At 36.3% G+C, this 20,198-nt stretch overlaps 1 protein-coding gene and 1 long non-coding RNA gene across 3 annotated transcripts in view; one reads left to right on the top strand and one right to left on the bottom strand.

Annotated features, from left to right (window-relative positions):
• Positions 1 to 3,197: 3,197 nt before the first annotated feature.
• LOC105063160 (small integral membrane protein 30) lies at positions 3,198 to 5,036 on the bottom strand. 2 transcript variants are annotated; one of them, XR_834753.3, is made up of 3 exons: positions 4,970 to 5,036; positions 4,506 to 4,591; positions 3,198 to 4,108 (listed from the first exon to the last, which is right to left on the bottom strand). It is a non-coding gene; the product is annotated as a small integral membrane protein 30 (long non-coding RNA). The 2 variants fall into 2 exon arrangements; XR_006722170.2 differs by having other exon boundaries at positions 4,965 to 5,032.
• A 92-nt stretch (positions 5,037 to 5,128) lies between these two features.
• Positions 5,129 to 20,198, top strand: part of FOXP2 (forkhead box P2) — a 1,129,496-nt gene continuing 1,114,426 nt past the window's right edge. The window contains exon 1 of the mRNA XM_074367186.1: positions 5,129 to 5,171. The gene's annotated coding sequence lies outside the window, so the exon portion shown is untranslated. The remainder of the gene's footprint in view (positions 5,172 to 20,198) is intronic.

Genomic DNA, 20,198 nt, shown 5'->3' with positions numbered 1-20,198 from the left:
AACTTACTTCACTTAGTATGATAATCTCTAGGTTCATCCATATTGCTGCAAATGGCATTATTTCATTCTTTTTTATGGCTGAGTAATATTCTATTGTGTGTATGTAAGTGGATAGATGGATAGACAGACAGACAGACAGACAGATATAAATCACATCTTCTTTATCCATTCAGTTGTTGATGGACACTTACATTGCTTCCATGTCTTGGCTATTGCAAATAGTGCTGCTATGAACATTTGGGGTACATGTATCTTTTTGAATTAGTTTTCATCTTTTCCAGATATATGCTCAGAGTGGGACTGCTGGATCATATGGTAAGTCTATCTTTAGTTTCTAAGGAACCTCCAGGCTATTTTTCATAGTGATTGCACCAATTTACATTCCCACCAACAGTGTAAGAGGCTCCGTTTCCTTTTCTCCACACCCTCTCCAGCATTTATTATTTGTAGACTTTTTGACGATGGCCATCCTGACTGGTGTGAGGTGATACCTTATTGTAGTTTTGATTTGTATTTGTTGAATAATTAGAGATGTTGAGCACCTTTTCATTGCACTCTTGCTTTCTTGATTGTTAGTCATATCCCATAGTTGAGCTTACTGGTAAAGACAGGAATAAATAATATGTTGGATGGGTGAAAAGGGGAGGGTATATGTGGGAGATCATATGATAAAGGTCTGAGTGAAATACCTTGATCATTACCTGGTGCTTTATCCCTTTAAAAAAATTCGTTCTTTAAATTATGCACTGAGGCGACTTGTGCTTCCAGGAAGATGGAGTAGACATCTTTTTTTCCTGTTTCTCCCACTAGATGTATAAAACAAACATAAGATTCTGAAAGGTGGAAAAAAGGCAGGCTGGATAGGGACCTCAGGACCAGAAAAAAGGATGTGGTGGTAAATTCTCTAGATTTTCTTTTTGCCCATAGATCTCTGATTAGGTACTGGAGAAGCTGGCAACTCAGAAATACCAGTGGCCTCAGACATGACTATGGGCCACTGGAGACCATGTGGGAAGTCTGAACTTCCACTTCCACCCAGTAGCCACAAGGCATCCCTCCGGTAGGGTCAATGGAGGGCATAGCAGGAACAGTAATGAAGTTCCTCCTTGACTTTTATCTCTATCTGGCAATAATAAGGCAGAGGGAGTTCCAGAAAGGAAAGATGTGGATGGTGTTGAAAGAGTATTTGAAAAAATAATGGCTGAAAGTTACCTACATTTGGGAAAAGACATAAACCTATAGGTTCAAGAAGCTGAGCAAATCCTGAAGAGGATAAACCCAGATATTCGTGCCAATCACATTATAGATCACCTTCTGAAAACTAAAAACAGAGGGAAAAAAAAAAATCTTGAAAGCAGCCAGAGAGAAATGACACAGGAAATGCACTGATTTTTGACATTAGAGGAATAGGCTGGTTATCAGCACTTCTTGTTGATTTCAGCCCTTAGTCTTCTTTTTAACTGGATTCAACCAAGCTAACATGTACAGAGCACTTACTAGACATCCACAAATTATGCTGGGCACCAGGGGAACATTTGCCATTCTCATTTTTCCTATAAGTGCTCCACAGTGGGTGTTATCCCTCAGAGCAAATCATGGAATTCCAGAATTGGAAAGAACCTCACAGAAAGGAAATACATGAGCAGAAATTTGTAATTTGGTATTTCTAGATGGGCTTCAGCTCTGTGAACTCCCTGAAATTAATCTTAAAAAAAAAAAAAAAAAAAAGCCAGCATGTATGAGCATTTTTCTAGGGAAAGGACCATAGCTTTCATCAGATTTTCAAAAGAGCTTGTGGCCCCCCCAAAAGTTAAGAGTGACTCATAAGAGTTTCTGCTCTTTTCAGGCAAAACCATATAATCCAACCTGGACAGATGAGAAAAGAGCAAAAATAGAGAAGGTATTCCCCAACATATACATCAAAATCCCTGAACGCCACCTTATAATTCTTTACTTTTTAAGGAGAAACTAGGAAAATGGCATTTTTTTAATTCTTCCAGGCACCTGTGGAAATACAGGTTTATCAAAAGATTATCTGCCTAGTTTTATTTGAACATTTAAAAAATGGCATCTGAGGTGATTAAATAACCAATGCACTGTGATTTAAAATGTACTTTAGGTTTTATTTCTCCTAATGCCAAAGGAAAAATTCAGACATACAAGGAAGAAGTAGCAGCTTCTCTGCATCAGTACCTGTGGGCTGGTTTATAAGCTATAGGACATGCTGTCCCACAATCTGCATTCCTTTTTCTATCTTTCAAAAAAAAATGGCATATAAAAAAGTTCTATTAATTGCATAATGTGTAACTGCCACTTTACTGGAATAAAAAAATGTTAGTGCTTTCTTTGGTGAAAAAACAAAATGCTATGACTAAAACAGATCCATGTGGCTTCTATAATGTCTTTATAGTATGGCTGTCCCTCACTCTTTGTACCCTCTACCAAATCCTTGAGGAAGCCAGACCAGCTCACACCTGGAGAGATGCACAGTAGGGTTTGAGTTTGCTTTAAGTCTCCCAATGTCACCTGGGAGCTAGAGATTGAATAATGCATTATTTTAGGAACAAAACTTGACTACTTGCTTCCATTAAGACCCTGTAACAGTTTGACTTAGACAGTTCTACATTGGCTGCATCTACATCATCAAAGGAATCACAGAGACTCTTGTTAAACAGAGAATTCCAGGCCCTAACCTACAATTACTATACCACAACCAGGAGAGGAACCTGGTAATCTGACTGTTTTATCAAGTGTTTCGGGTGATTCTTAGGCTCAAACAAGTTAGAGCGGTCTTCTTAAACCTAATGTGCATACAAATTATCCTGGGCTTTTGAAACAAAAGCAGGTTCTGATCCAACTGGTCTGAGTAGGGCCTGAGATTCTGCAGTTCTAACGAATCCTCAGGTGATATCACTGGTTTGAGAACACTCTAGTGAGGTAAGGGAGCGTTATCTCATCTGGCTGGTGTGCAAATCAATATAGGCTATTATATTTTTCCTTCTGTATCCGTGGATTCTTACCAGGGGCCTCTCATACCTTGATACTGCCCATTTCTCATTTTTCACTGATTATGTCTCTATAAGTGAGAGCAATGAGTTAGGGTAAGTCATCCTACTCTTCTCTACTTAGCTTAAATAAAAGTTCACACAAAGATAAAAACAATATGAAAAAAACAGAAATGGACACCACACATTAACTAACATAATGGATTTATATTTAATATAGTACTTCTCACTATGGAGATATTATTCAGTTAATATAAAGGCTTTTTGTTTAACATTAAATCTCTTCTTCATTTCAGTGTCAATATAAAGTATTTCTTTTTTACATTAAATCTTTCCTCCAATTCAATGTTACATACATTGAATACATTTACTAAACTTTCCACCCCTAAAGAAATGTTTTAATTTTTGACCAGCTATATTTAATATCTAAGTACAATACTAACTTGAGAGATAACAAAACAAAAATCCAATAAAAAAATGGATAAGAGTCCTCAGCAGATGGAGACAGTGATTATAACTGAAGAGTAGCCATTTCCCAAGATTCTGGGCAAGAGTTTCCTTCTTCCTACTGAGAATTCTGAAACTACAAAATATTACTTATGCAAATTTCACCCATCTCACTTCTTTGGCCCTCCTTCTAACTAGCAAATACAAATTACAGATGGCATTTTTCAGTGCATTATTTGTTATGAAGGAAACATTTTGTTTTCCATTTTACATAGAATATCAATTTGTTCCCGTTTATAGGGAAATAACCAAGAATGTGAAACTACCTTATGTATTGTTTCTTGGGAACTTTCAGATACCAAAGCTCAGTTCTGAACCTCAATAGCATAGAAGTTTTCAGGGCAAGGTTTGATTCAGGAGGCCCTTCAAAGTCACATTTGTCCATTTCTCTTTCGTGCATATACCCCTAAACAAGCACAAATGCCTGTAATGCTGAGAACTACACCTAACAAGAGAGCAATTGCATCTCCAGCTTCTACTGCTTCAACAACAGGCAGCACCAAAAGCAATGAAAAGAGGACTAGGAACGATTGCGTTGAAACTGAGATCATGGTGTTGAGCTCTTGAGGTGGCTGGATCTTGAAGGCTGAAGGTTTCTAAAAATTAAATATGGAAACAAAAAGGAACCATTAAAAATTCCTACTTTTTCAAACGACATGAGTACATAGTAAATAACAGTTAACACAACCTTCTAAATTAGAGATTTTATAAATTATTTCAGACCCATCTCCTTAGGGAAGTAAATAGTATTTTAAAATTGTCATTTGAGGCCAATCTCCCTTTCTCCTAATTCCCTGACTCCAGCGATTTTTAATGCCAAGACCGTGTGAATCAACAAAACAGAAACTGAACAAGCTTGGAAACGTAAAATATCCGAATGATTGAAAACTGCATTTTCTTAGGGTCTCTCCCATCCAGGAAATGCGGAAACTTCTGGCGAAGTCAAGCAACATATAACTTTGTGAAGTCGTGGAGGAAACAGTTAAGACTTACCAAAGAAAGCGGTATTTGTATAATTCTATCTGACTCCCTTCCTGGAGCTCCGGATGCTGAGCCTAAGAGGTTCCACGTGACAGCGCCTATCATCAGAGTAGCGTGGCAGGATTTAAAAATTACACATTATTAATTATCATTACTTTAAAGAGGCAGCTGGAGTCAGAACAGAATGGCGGGGTTGTACGGAAGAGAGAATGGGTAACAGAAAAAACAGTTTGTTGAAGCAGGGGAACTAGACTTAAAAGTTGGTCAGTTCGCAGATGCAGCAAAAGCTTAAAACAACAACAAACCCAAAACAACAACAACAAAATACCCCCGAGAAACACAAGTTTGTTCCTAAACTTGGTATTAAGACTTTAAAAAAAAAGACTGCTTTGGCCCGGCAAGGTGCAAATCTGTCCCCTGTCTAACAAATACACTGGTCAAGCTAAGTAGCCTTTGGAGACGAATTCGTACCTTACCTTCCAGGAGGCAGCCATTACAGGAATGGCGAGCAGGGCGGGGTCTCCAAACTACATTCCCCACAATCCCGGGGGCCGGCGACTCCCAGGACGCACCGCGCGCTCCCCTGTAACTGGCTGCGGGGTGACGGTCACGCTCCCCCCTCGCAAGTCGCGGAGTAGCAAGCTCACAGGGTTCTCCGCGCCGCCTGGCCTGTTACTGGTAAAGTGGTGTAATGTATTTGTACAAAAGCTCACTAAAAATAAGGTCCGAAATTGACAGCAGGTGTTCTTTTGCCCTGTTCAAAGTTTTAAGGCACGAGTCGTTCTTTTTGTCTGAAATGCAGAAGGAACAGCGGGGAAAGGTCACGCGAGCAGAGCCGTGTCTCAGATGCTTTTAAACTAGTGGCTTCCTACATTTTTGAAGTAGAGAATCCCCTGTTACCATCTTACAAATGTGCCTTGGGTCTTTTGTGAATTCTGTTTAAGAAATGGGGGAAAACATGTCTAATACATTTTGGGAAATGTTAAAACCATTTGTAGGTGGTTTAGGAAACTCGAAGCATTGTAAGATCTCTTGATTCAGTTTCTGGAGTTCTAAATTTCCCTGTTACTTCAGGAGTGCAGTATGTGGTACACTTTAGAGTTTTCTTATCATTTTTATTGCTGACCACCCTAAATATCCCCAGATATCTATGGGAAGATGTAAAATCATGGCTTTTAAGTCATAAGGATGAATTATTTTCACACGTAAGCCTTAGCCCTTTCTGAAAGGCTCTCTTGAGATCTAATATCTGTGAAGTCCTTACTGAACCTTTCTACTCGCCCAGTCTCCTGAACTCTCATTTACTGACTTGAAAATTTATTTGGCACCCCGGAAATTATGTTATTAATGATGTGGGTTAAGGGGTGAAGTCACTTGCCCTGTCTGAAAGTCCCCCTGGTTCAAGTTTCTCAGGTACAGTCTCTCAGGTACAGCAGATATATTTCAGTTCAGTGCCCATAATTAGCATGTAATCTTTTAATGTTGGTCATCTTTTACACATTACTAATCTCTGTGGACTGACAGCAGAGCTTTATATTCCTAGCTCCTAACACATACACATGGCAGCAGGTGCTCAGTAATGTTGGGTAATAAAAATTATTTGAATAAATAAATATGCCAACAAGATTTCGTGAGAGACAAAGAAGTGCCAAATAAACCAAAGCAAGGTGTCTTGCCAATTAGAAATCTGAGGATAACTGCAATAATGTTGTCAGCCTTGCTTCTCTAAACTTGACTGTTTTAACAAATTCTTATCCTCATTTGCCTTGAGCTGCTTCTGGTATTGTACCTTTCTAGTCAGTTATATTTGAAATAGGAGCTATTTTTTATAGCTTCCAAAATACTCTCTTGCATTCCAGTGTGACCGATTTGGGGATTTAATTTTTCCCTATATGTTTATTCAGTTATCTGAAGTCAGCAGAGACTCTGCTAAATTTAGTGTTATTACAGACTTGTTTCAAGGTGTGTCAGCGTTGAAGGTAACAGTTTAAAGTTTGAAGACTGTTAGGAGATCATTTGATGACCTAGCCTATTTGAAAAAGAGTGGCAGAAGTTTGTTCAGGGACGTTCTGGGCCCGCGTAGTTTTAAAATAAAATTGATTAACTTTTCCTAACCAGCACCCATCCTAATCAGTCCAGTTTAACAAAGGTATCACTGTATGTGCTTTTGTCTCTCTTATCACAATCCTAGTTTCCGGTAGCATGGTATCCTAGTTCTCAGTTTTCTCTTCCTACCCTAACCAGTGATTTAAAAATAAATCAGGTTGTTTATTCCCTTGCCTAAAACTTTCCAGTTCCGTTACAATAAGCAGAAGTCCAAGCTCCTTACCAAGACCCACAATGCCCTACATGTTGTGAAATCTGCCTGCCTCTCTGATATCAGCCTACCACTCAGTAACGCTCATTCTATTCCAGTCACACTCAACTTTTGCTGTTTCTTAAACATGCGAATTTTGTGGGTTTATTGATTCAAGGTTTTTTTGAATCAAATATTGTGGATTAATATTTAGTCACCATTATAAACAGAAACTATCTTATAAGTAAGAAGTCTGCTTTGGGGCTAAACTATGAAGATATTTAGACTGAGATTATTTTGGATCATCATTCAAAATTTGGGTCTTACTATTTTCTCCATTATATTAATAACAAGTTTTTATGTCTATGTATGTATAAGACACAGTAGTATCTAAAACAGGAACATACTTTGTTTAGGAACCTGTCTATAGTGGTCCCTACTTACTTCCTCTGTCCACTTGGGGCACTAGTGTTAGTTTAGTCAACCAGGATTGTGTATTTTTTTCTTAACAATACCTGAATGGTTTCCTTTAAGAACTTCTTGATGCTGGACAAACAGTATTGGCATTTTTGGTGGGACAGTGCTTTATTGTGCAGACATAATACTGCAGAATGTTTAGCATCTCTACCCCATGCCTACTAAATGGCAATAGAATCCCCCAATCACAAAGACTATCAACTGCCCTAACATACTGCCAAACTCTCTTTAGTGAGATACTGTCCCTAGTGAAGAACCACTCAAGATTTCACCTAGAAATTAAAAGGAGTAGTTGAAAACAGAATGAAACAGTTCACACAGACACCCCCAACACCAACACTGCAGTGTCTTAATGTTTTATATCCTTTCCTTCTTGGTTATGCTGGTTTTGTTGTTATCTACAGATTTCCTTTTGTGTCCTCTTAGCACCCCTGCCAAACAGGTTCGACTGGTCGCTTTCTTGTAACAGCACTGGTATGCAGACTGAAGTGAGATTTCTGCTTCTGTTTCTGCCACTTAGTCTTTTTTTTTTTTTTTCTTTTTTTTCATGACACAACTAGTACCAACAGTTTAATAAAATGAACACAGGTGGATAATGAAATTTCTGGATTGATATACCACATGTCATAACTTTTCACTCATATTCTCCATATCTCTTTGCTGTATTTTTAGGAATTTTTCGGATTTTACCTTTCAAGCCTCTATCAAATGGTTTGATTTTGGCAATCACATTTTTAATTCCCAAGCATTATTTCTTGTACTCTGTTTTTTTTTTATATAGTTTGTTCTCTTTTAAATGTATATAGTATCTTTAATTCTTTGAATTAATCTTCATGTTTAAATTTTCTGTTTTATCATTGTTCCTCTCTTTGGTGCAGTTGCTTTTCTTTAAATAGCTGATGACTCTTGATTTTCCATATTCATGGATGAAGGACTAGGTTGATTAATACTGGTGCTGGATTACGAGTTTTCTTTGTTGTTGGGTAGGTCTATACTTTAAACACAGCTTTTATTTTTATTACACAAGTAATACTTGTTCATAGTAGAAGTAGTAGCAAATGAAAATAATCAAAAAGAAAATAAAATTCACCCATGACCTCATCACCCAAAAGTAACCATTAACATTTTGTGTATTTTTATTGTCTTAAATAACAAGCAAGCAAGCAAATCCTTTTTTTATAAAAGTTTAAAAAAACTGGAGATATATATATATCTCCTGATTTTTCTCCCCACTTAAGATAAAAAGACTACTTTTCCATGTCAGTATATATATTACCACATCTTTTTTTTTTAAACTTTTTTTATTGAGTTATAGTCATAGACATATGTTGTGTCAAATTCCAGTGTAGAGCACAATTTTTCCGTTATACATGAACATACATATATTTATTGTCACTTTTTTTTCCGCTGTGAGCTACCATAAGGTCTTATATATATTTCCGTGTGCTATACAGTATAATCTTGTTTATCTATTCTACATTTTGAAATCCCAGTCTGTCCCTTAGTCTTTAAGCTGTGGAGAGGTGCTGTGATATAGTATATGGAATATTAGCTTTTTCCCTTGCTAGTTTTGTGGATTTGGGTAGTAATTTAATCTCTGAAAATTCCCTTTTATAAAATATGTCGTGTGAGGATTAAATGAAATGTTTCTAAAGTGACCAAAAAGTTACCAGAGCTCAATACTTATCAGTTTTCCCCTTTTTGTATTTCTATTCCTCTGGTTACTGGTTAAGACTTAGGATCTCTAGGCTCAGACTGCTTCGCTAGACTTCTGGCTCTGCAGCTTATTGTGTGACAACAGACAAGATAGTAAGCTTTTTAAAGACTCAGCTTACCCATCTATAAAATGGGGTATGATGGTACCTACTTCATATTTATGAAGATTAAATGAGTTAATTTCTAGAATTAGTGGCTGGCATGTAGTAACCCCTCATAAAATATTAGCTATTGTTACTATTTGCTATTAATCAAATCCATGAAATGTGGGGTCTCCGGGATGTGCCTTCTCTCCATTGTGAATGTGCTCTTCTGCCAACAGACATGGTAAATGGAAACTGCCTATGGAACGCTTGGATGCAGAGGCATTTTAAGCTTCCTAGACTTTGAGCTGGGAGCTGGCTGGAAAACACTCTCCTATTACTGGAAAGCTGTCAGTTTGTTGCCTTGATAGAATTTTACTGTTTAACTATTTCCCTGGTGTTTACATTTATGTTTAAAACATAGTCTCTGTTCAGTTATCATCCCATCATTGATTCACTATATTGGATCCAAAGGGTTTCGAAAATGTGGTTGAGAAGGACTTAGATATGGGTGAATAACTTCAAGAAATCATTCAGCTGAAATGATCTCTAGGGCCACCCCAAGAAAACCCAAAAAACAAAGAAACAAACACTCTTAATTCCTTTTGAATTCTGTTTCAAATTACAGCAGATAATCTATAACTGCACTACTTTTTACATAAATTGTGGCAAAGGAAAAGGCAGCATTAGAAGCTTTGCTACAAGGGGATTATAATAATTGAGACTATGGGGTCAGAGGAATGTATTACTCTTGATAGATTGTTATGGGATAATTAATTGCAGAGCTTGCAGGACAGAAGGAAATACTTTTGTCTTACCGCTGAGACATGGCACTCCACACAGTGTTGAACTTGGTACCGAGATTTTTACCTTACCTCCTTGACTTCAGTAAGGTTCACTGTCTAAAGAGGATAAACATTATTCTAACAACTCCTATTTAGAACTCATTTGCTCGAACTCCACGGATGAAGAAACTCTATTTTGCCGAATAGCTTCAAAAAATCATGTTGGTTTCTTTTTAAAGTTTGTCTTTGACTTTTGAGTCAAGGGTCATATGAATGGTTTTCATTAGTTTATGTGTGCTGTAATTGGAAAAGTCAACCCAGGGTTTACTAGTATTAAGTGATGTAAATGCAGGGATTAATTTCTGGAGTACAGTGAATATAGTATTCACTTCCACTCCTTTACCTGAACTTGCTTTTTGATTTCTGACGTGCCTGCAAACTGTCTTAAATGAACTATTATTTCCCAGCTGTAGCTCAGATTTAGATATTTTGTCCAGATCATTGACCAGCATGATGACTGCTATGTTGTACCTGTGCAGTCCTCTTCTAAAAGGGATGATCATTTCCTTAGCAGTGCTAGAAAGATGAGCAGTTTCTTCTGCGCCGAGCATCTGCCAGCCACAAGTTCTGCCTGTGAACATCTCTGGTAGCAACATGAACCACAGCTCTTCTGAAGCAGTGCCACATTCAATTTCCTCTACAAGCTGTTTAAATGCTTCTGCTGGCTTCTGTATAGTTCCTCTTTTGGCATTAAGTATCTGGCATTATCAGATCCAGAATTTAGTCTTTCAATTCAAGAGAACCTAAACCTACGCCATTCTTCACTAAAATAGAGATCACCAGTAGCCAAAGATACTCAGAAACATAGAACATTACTTTAGTCATTTATTCCTGTGGTGAAGGGTAAAGTTTCCCAAGTCAGTTGTTACTAAGAAATGGTTTCCGAGAAGAATGAAGAGGTAATGTCTGCCTATTTTATAACTGTTACAAGTGAATCATTGGTAGGCCCTGAATGAAGGCATTTCTGGGATCCATCAGAAGAGACAGGAGAGGCTGACATCAAGATTTTGCAGTGACTGGTGTGTCAGGGAGTTCATAAAACCTAGACTTCCTCAGTAGCAGTTGAGCCAAGCCAGTGACTGGAGACATTTTATTGGAGAGTCACAATTAAAAAAGACCAAGCCAGAGCTCGTCAGTATTTCCCATCAATAATAGGACATCCATCACTGAGACTGTTACATTGGAGCTAACTAATCATTAGGCTAACAGGATGGAATAAGCTGCACTTTCCAGAGCCATTCAGCTGCTGCAGAAAAGACAACTGCTGAGACTAGCCACTCTGGTGCCAGCATTTTACAGAGATGTATGGGCAAGCTGCAAAAGGTCATTTCTGACCTGGTTCCAGGCACCATCTAGAGCCCATTGTGGAGGTAGCCTTGATTTCCACCAATGAACCTCAGTAATCTGTGGGAATCAACCACACACATAAGCCTGTGGTGTCCAAGAAGCAGAGGAAACCACACCCACAGACACTGACAGATTTGAATTTTACTTACATTGCTGGGCTTTCAGGATATAAGTAAGACTACCTGGATGGGACACATTTATAGTTGTGAAAAGTTGTGACGTTCTCTCTTTGTGTAGCACTTTATCCATGGTAGTGAACTGATATAAAAATATTGGCTTTGCAGATGTCATTGGTTGGCCCCAAATTCATCTTTGCCACTGACTAACTGAATTTCTACAAATTATCTAACTTCTTGAAACTTGAGTTTTCAAAACTGTAATGAGAAAATCACCAATCTTTGTAGGATTCTCATTGTAGATTAAATGAAGCACATAAAATGTCCAATATGGTCAGTGTCTAGACCTCTCATGGATATGGGACTAACTGATCAGATAATACTTAAGTGCTGCATAAGGAAATTTAAAGTCAGTATTATCTTACCTCATGGGAGGGTGAAAAAATTTTTCTCATGGAAAAAAAAAAGATTTTTTTAAAAAAGCATGATTTTATGCTACATCAGATAAGACTGATTGATTGATATTTAACATACACTTAAATATTAACTAATATGTGCCAGGAACTATTCCACACATTAACAAATATAAATCCCTTTACTCCTTGAAATAATCCTGTAAGGCAGATACTATCATTATCCCCTGTTCCACATGAGGAAACTGAGACATGATTAAGTGATTTGTCCAAGGTCACATAACAAACAAGTGAGTGGTAGAGCCAGGATATGAACCCAGGAAATATGACAAAGTCTATACTCTTAATCAGCGTCCACATGCTTTCATGTGGGAAATATCCACGATATCAAACAACATTTTAATTTTCTTTGAAATAAGGTGCTCTAGTGTTGCTTAGAAAACCTAACCATGGTTGGTCACTGAGTTGTCAGTGTCTGTATACTTCCCTCCAGGCCCTTGTTTTGTGAATGAGTGAATACTAGAATTCACATAATTTCTCAATTGATTTTGACTTAGATTTAATAAATATATACAAAAAGTGTGTTTTAAAAATTAAGGCATGTCTGATTGAGGCTGAGAAGAGCACTTACTGATGGGCACAGACATATGTCAGAGAAGATAGATTGTGATGTGTTAGCAAATCTCAACTATCATGAAATCACTGAAGTCCATATACTATACAAAATTCAAAAAGAAAGAAAGTCAGGTAAAAAGAACCTTTTGAGAATCTTTGCTTAAAGGTAAAAAATTTAAACTGTGAAAGTATAAAGAGGTTATTAAAAATTTAGCATGTACAGTTCATAAGGAAACATTAATTCCTGTGTATTGACCAGGTGCTCATTATGATTAGGAGCAGGTAACCATAGAGACAGACAGCATGAAATTTATAAAATTAAAAACACACCAGATAGAAAATGCAAGTAGCATAGGAGAGTGAATCATGCCCCAACTGGTCTTAGCTGGATTTTCCTTAAATCTAAAGACCTGTAAAATTTCTATCTGGCCATTTTCTGAATGAAATTGCTCATTTTTCCAGACCCTGAATTTCTACTTTGGTTATCTCAACTTGTTCTTTGATAATGCTTTTTATCTAGAGTCAATTTAGATATGATAGAATGTATAGGTCTAGAGTTTTTAAAGTATTTAAGCAATAGCCTGGAAGTGGTAACATTTAGATGGATCTTGGAAACTTAAATGAGTATCTGAACCTTTTATGTAGACTTTTACTGTGAATTTTCAGTTGACATATTGTAAGTGATTGGTTTAGTTTTTAAATCTTTTTTTTTTTTTTTTTTTTTTTTTGCTAAATCATATAGATGGTCCAGGTAGAGAACTTTATGGTGTAATATAACATCAGTTTCTATGTCATTGAATGATTATTTATCCATGAAATGATGAGCCAGAGAGCAATATAAAGTTTCTTTACTCTTGCCTGTAATGTTTTGATTGCTTATAAATCTATTCCCTGAGTCCTTTATGACAATAGGTTACTTGTTTGTAGCTTCTGAAAGTGATATTGTTTGAATTAAAAAAGTCTTCATAAATAATTTAAAAATTATGACAAAAAGATCTTACTTTCTAGAAGGATAATTTTACTCAAAGGAGTTGCCAGATTTTCTATTCAAAGGAAAATTCTTTATTTAAAAACTGCAGTAGATGATATTTAAAAAAAAAGATTGCAGCTGGTTCAATTGGGGAAAAAGTCCCATACGATGCTCTTCACAGTTTCATTTGATTGTGATTTGGAACCACTTTAATGCATTTTAAGCTCTCATTTCCTGGGAGAGTCAAAATAGTAGCTGACCTCAATCTGACAAAATGAAGCACTGCTTCTGTGAGCATGCCTATCAACACTAGGATGTATTAAAGTGAATGTGTTCTGTATAAGAGCGGGGACATAATCCTTTCATCTGCTCCACTTTAGTAGGACCCTTAGTAAGAATACTCAACGTACCTTTGGTCAAAAGGGACCTAGAGAGACAACAGAGAGCCCAATAAGTGACAGAATTGATTCAAGTGATCCAAACATTGGTCCTGGTAGACAGTTCTCAAAATGTATTCTTTGGTTCACTTGCATCCCCATTACGTGGGGAGTTTATTTTAAATGCAAAGTTCTGAAACAAGTTTTCCAAGTAGTTCTTAGATTCATCAGATCGTACAGCCTTTGTCACTGGGGAATAAATAAGTAAGTTAGTGGGTCTGATTATTTGGGAAGAGGAAACATGGAGGCAACTGAAAATGATCATTGACTGAATTCATAAGTATTTAATAAGACCCAATTTAAATTATGCATCCTACTGTCACAGACCCCTTTTCAGTTGCTGATGAAGCAGGAAATACAAATGTTTCTTGCTATTTGTTCATGTATCAAATGGCATTTTTCCCCATTTCATACAGACTTACCTTTCTTTCTCCAAAATTTACTTTCTTTAAAAATGTATGAAACATTCTGATGATTTCCATATTTTGACTTGTAGAAAATGCTCATCCCTCAGGAAAAACAAAGCCTTTCCCAGCAGTAAAAGGAACTCAGTAACAAAATGGACAATATCCACAGTTTTAAAACATAATTATGCAGTTGTGTCTTTCACTTGGTTACTTCTTACAATAATCTTCTTTTAAAGATTACGAAAAAGCATTAAATGCAACTCACTGAAGGTGATTAGAAAAGTATTATGTGGTTGGTTCTTAATATGTAGCTTTCTGGTGATTTGGCATTAACCAAGGATTGAATTTATAAGCCTTGGACCTGTCTTCCCTAAACATTTCTTCTCTCAGTAGGTATCTGGAAGGCAGCTAGATAACCTGGAGTGCTGGTGTTCTAAATTGCTGGCTGAAGGCCCATCCATATGCTTTGGAACTGAGACCAGCAAGTAGCAAGATAGTTATCCTGTTATGAAAATTGAGTAGCTCTAACAAGTGTTCTTGCTCGCACAGTACTGGCTGGATAGAGTGGGGCTTGGGTCTAGGGTTTACCTCTTTCAGTTATAGCTCACAGATTTCTCATACTGTTCCTAGTATTATAATACCTTTGTAGTAGCATTCCATAAGTACTTGAATAAATTAACAACTTGTCAACTGAAAAAAAAAAATATGTGCAACATGAGAGTTGTGAGTTAAGTTTTATTTGGGGGCAAAATGAGGCCTACAGCCCAGGAGGAGAGCTCTGAAGAACAGCTCCACAGAGGTGGCAGGGATGGTCTTTGCATATGTGATTCTGGTGAAGGGGAATATGTGTAATCAAGCACACGTTTTGGCAGAAGGTTACTGCTAGTCACTAGGAGCAGATGTCTCCATTAATGATTTTAGTGTTTTTCTAGATATGAGAAGATGCAAGAAATTAGGATTATAAAATTTTCTCCTGAAAATATCTCTTATATGCAGGCCTGTTCTGCCAGTTTTTTTCAGAGCACAGAGTGCCTCATTCTTGATCTCTGTCCTAAACTCCTTCCAGGATGTGTTGAAGGTCAGTGACTGCAGTGGCTAGTGACTACATCCTTGTAGAGGCAGATGGCGAAGGACAGTTTTCAGTTGACAAACTGAGACTAAAGTTTTAGTCAACATAAACTCAGTTCAAACTAGTCAGCTCAGTTTGAACCAATATATGTCACGTAGCCATGAAAACAGTGAGTGTAATAATTGAACTGCAGGAGCAGATACGTGTAGTATCTAATATCTAACATGGGGAGGGAAAGTTCTGCTTTGCTTTTTCCAGTCTGGGCTAAGTCTAACAATACAGTGTTCTTTTATGGGTTTCCTACTTTCAGAGGAACGTTAATAAACTGGATATTTACCAGGACTATGATATGATAAGACGAGAATTGCTAGTTGGAAAACACAAGTTAAAAGACTATGGGATGAGGGGAGGGTATAGCTCAAGTAGTAGAGTGCATGCTTAGCATGCAGGAGGTCCTGGGTTCAATCCCCAGTCCTTCCTCCAAAAATAAATGAGCCTAGTTACCTCCCCACTAAAATAAAATATTAAAAAAAAAAAAAAGTCTATGGGATGTAAATGAGAAGACTTGAGTGAGACTAACTGGTATTTTTAATGGGTCATCCCATAGGAGAGGCCTTAAAGGAATTGGAGTTGTTCTGGATGGCCAGTGGGTGACAGTATAAATAGAAAGGCATGTTTTAGCTCAGTGTTAAGGGAAAACTCTCTAATGTTCTAAGGGAATTGGCTGCCTTGGTGAGCAGTGAACTCTCAATCAGTCAGCAGGTTGCCTTAATGAACACTTTGCATGATATTGTAGAAAGGATTCAGACTTCAAAAGAATGACTGGCTCAGATGTCCTTGAAGGTTCTGTCTGAACTTGACATTCTCTCGTTCTCTTATCTCCTCCTCCCACTACCCGCAAGTCTTATGCTAGTTGTCTGGAGCTCATTACAAGAGTTTGTTTGAAGAGTCTCTGAGACACTGCTGTTTATCTTTTGAAAGGCTTTATCCTTAGTATTCTTTATTTCAAATTGGAAGGAAAAATGGACTTTTTTTCTATTTCTGAAAAGACCGTTGTTAGTAATTTCTTTGTGTGCATTAATACGTAAGTATATGTGATATATTGTTAATATTGTTCATATTTTATCACCAGCTTGTGTTACTGAAACTGTTTCATAAACTATCATGTAACGCTGAAGTGAACAGATGAAAAATGAGTTCTGTATATTTTATTTAGACCAGTGAAGTTTTATAATCTAAAAATCAAGTTAAAAGCTCAATCAAGCTTTTGAATGTGATGTGTCCTGAAAATGGATTTGTTGTGGAATACCTAAAAATTGCTTCCTGCCGTTAGTCAGAATGATCATAACAGACTTGTAGATATCAAATCATTGTACTGTACATTTCTGGATGATTAAATCTTAAGTCAAAGTAAGATTTCATACTTCTTATTCTAAATTTCAAGTTGTGCTTTCCTGGGAAATGATATATTATAATTTATGAGTGAGTAAATCTGTTAAACATTGGGCATCAAAGTACAGTTGATCCTTGAACAATATGGGTTTGAGCTGCATAGGTCCAGTTACCTGTGGATTTTTCTCAACAAGTATGCTTGAAAATTTTTTGGAGATTTGTGACAGTTTGAAAAACTCTCAGATGAACTGCATATCCCAGAAATATAGAAAAAATTTAAGAAAAAGGTATATAATGAAAGCATAAAATGCATATAGGTACTAGTCTATTTTATCATTTATTGCTATAAAATATACACAAATCTATTATAAAAAGTTAAAATTTATCAAAACTTACACAAACACAGACCATACATGGCACCATTTGCAGTTGAGAGAAACGTAAACAAATGTAAAGATGCAGTTTTAAATCATAACAGCATAAAATTTGTAGTACATTATTGTCCTCATGCAATAAATTTGTTGCCACCTCCTGTTGCTATTGTGGTAAGTTCAGGTGTTATAGCAAGAACTATATGAGACATTTGTTTTGTGTATATGTTTTTAAGTAACAGTGTTTCCAACACTTGTATTATGAATATGACCATAATACTGTATACTATAAAAATTTTATAACAATTCATTCCTAGTGTATAGGCTAGGCTACCATGAAGCACTTGTATTGATTATACTAGGTTACCATGAAGCAATCATATCACTGCTTTTTCATTATTAATGTATGAATCATTATACTTGTAAATAAATAAGAATATGTATATGTGTATGTATGTATATGTATATTTATTTATGAGTTCTTATTCTGTAAAATAATCTTTTTATTTTGAATGTCTAGGGTTAGTAACAGGTATGATATCTATAGTGTTATGTATCATATAAGATAATATTGATGTAGGTACTGACAGACAGATCTTGTAAACAGAGATTGTAAACTTACAGCATTGATAACTATAGTACAATACTGTAAATTTATTTTCCTTATGGTTTTCTTAATATTTTTTCTCTAGCTTACTGTATTGTAAGAATACAGAACATAATATATATAGCATACAAAATATGCATTGACTGTTTATGTTATCGGGTTATTGGTAGAGCTTCCTGTTAATAGTAGGCTATTAATAGTCAAGTTTTTGGGGAGCCAGAAATTGTAGACCGAGTGGGAGTTGGTACTCCTGACTGCTCTGTTGTTTAAGAGTCAACTGTATATTTGACTTTTGAGCGTGTGGGTACCAAAATATGTCCAGTGTGCAGATCTGAAAACATGTTGACCCTGCTTATCACACTGTCTAGGTGCTTAGCTACTCAATTAGGGAAGCAAAACCTGAAAAAAGACATAGGTTAAATTTTTGGCATCTTCTTTTCTAAGCAGTTCCCTGGAATCAGTTGTTTAGGTCAGAGATTTTTCTCCCTGGATTGCCAGAGAGGTTGGGAGGAAAAGATTCAAATTCTTTTTACAATTAATTTCCTCTGGAAAGTAAGAGATACAGGTTTACTGATATTTACCCCGTGGTTTAACACCAGTGTCCTTACACTGCCAATTGTCAAATAATCGTGTGCTCTGAAGAGTCTCCCAGCTGTTCTAGGAAGAATGTGAGTCAACCATAGTGCTTGTATTTATTAGTTCATTTTCAACATATAGCAGTTTATTGGAGTGTTTTCGTTTCTGGTTAAGTGAATGCATATATCGTGCTATCTACTTTTAGCTCAATTAAGTTTCAAAGGTTCTTGCAAAAAACCTTGGGTAGAATATAATACTAATCTCTCAAAGGATTGTAAAGTGATTATCATGACTTAATAAGCACAACCAATAATGTACTTTATCTATTTGAATCTTTTTATATTTGTGCAGCATTTTCTTTTTTAGCTTATGACAACCACAATTGAACTTAGATCCAGACTTTTGAATCATAGCATCAATAGATGTTAAGCTAAGTTTGAAAGAAATGATGTATATTTGATTGCACTGATCTTTATTTTAAAACTATTATTAAGACTATTTTAGTGTGAGGAAAAAATTTTGGACCACTAATTAGTAAACTGAAGTTATGTAAAGTTTTAATTTCTCTTTTATTTTATCTTTATGACCCTTATTGTACATTTTGAAATGTACCTACTAGCACAGTAATGAATATAATGTATACATTATATATATGTGCATATTCAAAATATTTTTACTCATAAAGGTACATAGTACAGTTGACCCTTGGACAACACAGGTTTGAACTGAGCAAGTCCACTTACAAACAAGAGTTTTTTCAATAAATATACAGTCGGCCCCTATATCTATTAGTTCCGAAGCTGCTGATTCTGAACCTGTGGATATGGAGGGCCCATTGTGGAACTTGAGCATACTTGGATTTAGGTATCCGTGGCGGGTCCTGGAACCAGTTCTCTGTGAATGCTGTGGGACAGCCGTAGAAAAATCTGGAGACACTAGTCTAGGTTCAATTCACTGGAACTTAAAGAGAAAGACACAATATCATTTTATTTTTCCCAGATAACATAAAAGAATGGATCTCTGTCCCCATTTGCATCTTCCTTTCCCCAACAGGAATATAGCCCTGTCAATCAGTTATAGGAAACTATTGTCAAGTCAGTGATTTATTTGTACTTGACAGAAATTTCTACTTAAAGGAAACAGAAGATTCATTTTTGTGGGCAAATCTCCTTTTCTGTATGGCAACTTCTACCTATGTATAAAAGCTGTATTTTCTTAAAAGGATGACACATCAGCATTTGCTGTTGTACCCTGATCTGTTGAGGAGTTTTCTGCTTGTCCATATGCTGTAGGTTTATGTCAGCTAAGAAATGAGACTAGAGTTGTGGTAGACTGATTGATTTAATTTCCACTCTTCAAAATGGTGGTACCAGAACTACAACAAAACTCTAAAAACAAATAAACAAACCACAAACAAAAAAATAAAAACCTCAAAACCTAGAATCTTTTCATATCCTTTGGACTGAGAAGTGAATGGAATACAAGAATCAGTTGACTCCATGGCAGCCTTTCAGGAGGTTTTAAGAGATTGAGAACATAGAAAGTAAATGTTATTCTAATAATTCTTTTATATTTTGATCAGAAAAGGCCTGAGTCTTTACAAGTCCAGCAAAGTACGTTTCCCATATCTTTGAGAACATAGTGATCTGTTGTGGACAAATCATTTTTATTCTCCTTTTCTCCTTTTGCTCTTTCAATTAGAATTTCATTTAAAATATTTCTTCTCTTATAATTTAGTGATGATACAATTATCCAGTAATTTTTACCAAACATTCAAAATCATTCAGCATAAAGGGTAGAAATTAAATAACCTATAATACCAATGAGTCAGTTCTTAAATTTTGTTGCACTTAAATCAGATTTGGAGCCAGTGATGGATTAAGTTTTAGACCTTGTCTCTGCCTCAATTAATAGATTGACTGACATCTGTAAGAGAAGACCAAGACTGCTGCCGAGACCAGTTACTGA

This window comes from Camelus bactrianus, chromosome 7, assembly GCF_048773025.1.
Source record: "Camelus bactrianus isolate YW-2024 breed Bactrian camel chromosome 7, ASM4877302v1, whole genome shotgun sequence".
Classification (NCBI taxonomy): domain Eukaryota; kingdom Metazoa; phylum Chordata; class Mammalia; order Artiodactyla; family Camelidae; genus Camelus; species Camelus bactrianus.
The sequence above is the reverse complement of the archived record's forward strand: the minus strand, read 5'-3'. Positions and strand labels throughout refer to the sequence as shown.